This window comes from Mus pahari, chromosome 21, assembly GCF_900095145.1.
Source record: "Mus pahari chromosome 21, PAHARI_EIJ_v1.1, whole genome shotgun sequence".
Taxonomy (NCBI): Eukaryota; Metazoa; Chordata; class Mammalia; order Rodentia; family Muridae; genus Mus; species Mus pahari.
Genome location: NC_034610.1, coordinates 47,955,457 through 47,960,391, shown reverse-complemented (window position 1 = coordinate 47,960,391; position 4,935 = coordinate 47,955,457).

The following is a 4,935-nucleotide window of genomic DNA, read 5'->3' as shown; positions in this document are numbered from 1 at the left end:
CCAAATAATATTGTGCCCTGTACCACATTCTCCTTATCTATTCCTCTGCTGAGGGACATGCAGGCTGGTTCTGTGGAGAGGAGAAGCAGCAGCAGCCATGGGATGGCTGAACAATAAAAAACGTGGCCATGTGGACTGATCAGCTGCAGCTAAAAACAGCCCAGATGAAACCTAGTAAGTAACAATTCAAGGTTATCGTAAGGAGAGTAGATTCTAAAGGCATGGAGGGTAGACAGCTGCCCAGCTATTGTGCTACTCAAGGCGTATTGTAAAACTAAAGGCTGCGAATGTGTCTTTCTTCCAGGAGCTCAATAACCCAAGGTGGGATAGAAACTCTGGGCTGGGATTTTAATATGTTTCCTACTACACCTTACTATTGTGAATGGAGCAGCAGAAACCATGGATACACAAGTCTCTCTGGACTAAGATATAGAGCTCCCTGGGTGTGTGTGTCTGGGAGTAATCTGGGTAGCGTATCTGGCACTTCTATTTTTACATTTTGAGAATCCTCTAATCTCCGTATTCTTGCACCGTCAGCGGCTGCACCACATTTCTTCTCAGCAAAGGTGGAATACTTGTTCCTCTCTCCTCGCATTGGCTTTTGTCCTGGCAGCCATTCTGACAGTGAGATAGGATCTCAGGGTAGTTTTAATTTGCATTTCTCTGGCGGTTAAGAATGGTAAACATATTTTAAAATGTTTACCGGCTGGCGTGTAGAAATTTCTTAGCTCTGGGATTTTGAGCCTTGTTCTGCTATATATAGGAACCATTGTATTTTGAACTGCTCAGAGATTGTTTTTGCTCAGATTTTATGTGTAATTACACTAGTCGTTTTGCAGGGATAGAGGAACTGAGGGCAAGGAGACCCAAGGATAGATGACTGCTACTTAAAGCATTGCACCTTAGAATATCAATTCAACAAATATACATTGAATCCCTCCACAGTGCTAAGCCCTAACATGGAGGATAGGCAGGACAGTTATTTAATTATAATAACTAGTGATAAGTCCTTTAGAAGTGGGCACAGGCCAAGAAAGGATGACAGTCTAGAACTGGCAAAACTGAAAGAGACCAGTGTATACAGAGAGGGGACTAGTTATACTATAGGATCTCACAGCCTAAAGCACAAGCTGGCATGGTCTGAGACCTTCTGGGGTTCTGCAGCATTGCTGAGGTCCCTTTGGGAGTGGGTGGATGATTATCCTGCAGATGAGGTGACAGATGTGGTGAGAATTGTCATCTTGAGGACTTTGATTATGGGAAGGAAAGGGGAGTCAGGTGCCAGGGGCTGTTATACACTCCAAAATGCATACACACTGGATAGCCGCAGTGTGATGATAAAGGAGGCAGCGATGTGTTAGAATAGTGGCTCACGTCTGAACACAGCACACAGGACCAAAGCAGTTCTACATGTTAAGAGGTTTATTGGGAGGGAGAGGGGCAAGGAAGGTGGTGGTGGAAAGAGAAGGGAGAGAGAGAAAGAGAGAGAGAGGAGTTCCTCTTATATATATGATTGGTGACATGGTCACAGGTAAAGGTGGGAGGTGAGCCCAATGGATTCTGGGAATATGGTGGCTGTTGTCTTGGCAACAAGTGTGTAGGTCACACTGTTGCTTATGTGATGTCACAGGTTTCTGAGGTCCTGATACCAACAGACAGGATCTCTGGAGAGCATGAGAGTAAAGAAGCATGAGCCTTTCTTCATGCAATGGGTCCCAGGGTATCCCCAACCTCCGTTTTGAGACAGGGTCGTGCTATGTAGCCCAAGCCAGACTGGGACTCACTATGGAGTCCAGGCTGATCGTAAACCACAGCAATCCTTCTGCCTGAGCCGTTTGCACCATGAAATACAGTTTCTTCTTCTCTTGCAGACATGGGAGGAAGGGTCCTTACCAAGCCCGCAAGCCTGATGGCATCCTGAACTCAATTGCCAGAGCCATGAGAAATGTTTATTGTTTAAACCTTCATTTTCATGGCAGTTTCAGTGAAGACTAAGGTGGAAATGAAATTGGTTATCTTTTTTTTTTTTTAATTTCTGTTTTTAATAGGAAAAGAAGCAGAATGAAGAAGTTAAAGACAAGAAAGAGAGAGAAGAATTCTGAAAAAAAAAATGTATCTATCCGTCCATTGATTCATTCATTCGTGCACTGGGAGATAGAACCAGAAATCTTGCACATTCTTGGTTCTATCATGGCTATAGCAGCATCTACCCCCATTTTAATGTTAATGTAGTATCTTGCTATGTCACCCAGGCTTGCTTTGAGCTCCTTTTGTAGTCTAGGCAAAATCTATAATCTATAATGAGACATAGACATTCGCATTAAAATGTAAATATAAACATTCAGAAGCAAAACAGAGGAATTTTTTTTAGTTTTAAAATATCCATTTATTTAGTGCATGGGTGCGTGTGCATGTGCTTGCAGCAGTGTGCACACGTGGAGGGCAGAGGATAACCCGCAGGCCTTAGCTCAATCTTCCCTGTATGGAACTCCTTTAAGAGCTCCAGATGCATCTGTAGCAGAGGATGGCCTCATGGGACATCAATGGGAGGAGAGGCCCTTGGTCCTGTGAAGGCCCAGTGTCCCAGTATAGGAGAATGCCAGGGCAGGAGAGCAGGAGTGGGTGGGTTGGTGAGCAGTGGGTAGGGAGATGGGATAGGAGGGTTTCAGAGGGGAAACCAGGAAAGGGGATAACATTTGAAATGTAAATAAAATATCTAGTGGAAAAAAAAAAGAGCACTTTGAAATTTCTGCTCAATGATGTGAGAGGTGAGGCTGAGCTATGGGAAGACAGGTGAGGAAGGAAGAAGCAGCATGTTTGGATGATCTCATCATACTCCGTCACAGAGTTGTTCAAAGGTGACACAGAAGACACAAGTCCAGAAATTAGCTCAACAGCTCAGTGAAGTAACAGGGCAAATGTTAATTGGAAGGGATTGGTATCAGCTCAGGACCCCCAAGACCAAGTTCTCACCACAGAGGAGTTTTTTTGCTCAATAGGGACAAAAGGGCAGGGATAAGAGGCAAAGACAGAGATAGAGGGTGAGGGAGAAGGCAAAGGGGACAAGGGAGAGGAGGAAGGGGGACAAAGATGGCCTGATAAAGGGGGAAACCTCATGTCAGGATGAGGTGTTTAATTGTGCATGCTATTTAGGTGAGCCAAAGAAGGGCTCAACTTCAAGACTTTGATGGCTAGACCTTGGTGGTCAGCCTCAGAGGGAGGAAGTGGCCAAATAAGAGAACAGACCTTGGGCGAGAGCTTTAGGAAAGTCATCTAACAATTTATAGCAAGGCAGAGGGGATGGGGCGAAGGGCCAGGCCTGCCAGAGCCCTGCTGACCGTGCTGGACAGAGTCCAGCCCCAAATTAACCAGTGTGCCAGAAATGCATGTAAGTAGATAACAACAAAGAAATGCAACAATGGGAACAGTTACTTAAGCTATCTGCAGGGAGTTTCACTAATAAAGATCAAAGAGTTCATAGAATAGTCCCAAAGAAGTAGGTTAGACATGCAGATGGCCCCAGTAGAGAACCTAGGAGGGGCGGAATGGTCTGGAGTGCACAATATCCTCAACAAACATATAAGAGATAGAATATAAAAGGGTTTTTCTAGGGCTACTTTGACTATCAAGGGATTACAATGTTCTAAATCTTTTTTTAAAAAAAGCTTTGTGTACTATTTATTTATTTATTTATTTATTTAATGTATATGAGTACACTGTAGTTGTATTCAGACACACCAGAAGAGGGCGTCAGATCACATTGCAGANGGTTGTGAGCCACCATGTAATTGCTGGGAATTGAACTCAGGACCTTTGGAAGAGCCGCCCGTGCTCTCAACCATTTTGAGCCATCTCTTCAGCTCCAGTGTTATAATCCTTATGTAACATTTGGTGAAAGTTGCCTAGCTGTCTAATAACATATGCTTGTATATGTGAATATATTTGTATATATGCAGATCTGATATGAATATACACATATTTAAATGCACACATCTCGTGTTCAGATTCATGGTTATTTATTGAACTTGGTTTAAGCACAGACTCAATGGGGCTAGAAAGAACACAGAACTGACAGGGCACCAGTGACAGACAGGGTTGGATTATTTGCATATGGAAGCTTGTCCGAACCTTCTGTTTATTCTTAGGTGTATTTGAAATTCTCTGTAATAAAAGGTTAAGCAAACAAGACCCAAACAGCAGCTCTTTATATAACTTCAGCCAGCCCACAGATGCAGCCTAGTGTCTCAGAGAACACTAGACCACACGAGGCACATAGGAGCAAATGTGCATTGTCTCCTAGGGAGGAGGTCCAAAACTCTAATTAGATTCCTAGTAGTCTATTTTGCTAAACTGTGTGGAACAGTTGGGGTAAGTAGCCTGTTAACCTCTAGCCAACCTTCCTTGAGGATTATTTCTTGCAACTGATGTTGATAATGAAAATTGGAAAACACAAATTTTAAGCTCATAATCCCTTGGAAAGGCCTTGAAACACAAAGGAGGTTTGCCAACCCACAAGGGTTCTTGAAATTGTCGCAGCAAAATAATCAGAGCTGGAGAATCTAAGACCTTTTGAGGAAACGGAGTGGCGCGGGGGGGGGGGGGGATTGAAGGTTGCAAGAGAAGCCATGAGAATATGTTGTAATACGCTGTAAATTTATTAAAACGACATAATTGGACAAAACGTTAAAGAAAGGAAGTGAAAGGGACGTGCTAAGTGGGTAATAATGAGCCTCATACAATTAATTTCCATTTAGTTTCTGCTCTGGAAAAACTTACTCAGCAGTCCCCTTTGAGCTCCTTTCAAATATGTTTTGTTTTGCTGCTCACAAAAGAAAGAGGCTAAGAGGCTAAGAGGCTCCCCCACCTCCGCTGCCTCGGGCTCAGCAGCCTGCCTCAGGCCCCGCCCCCGCCCCGCCCCGCCCCCCGCCCTAGGAT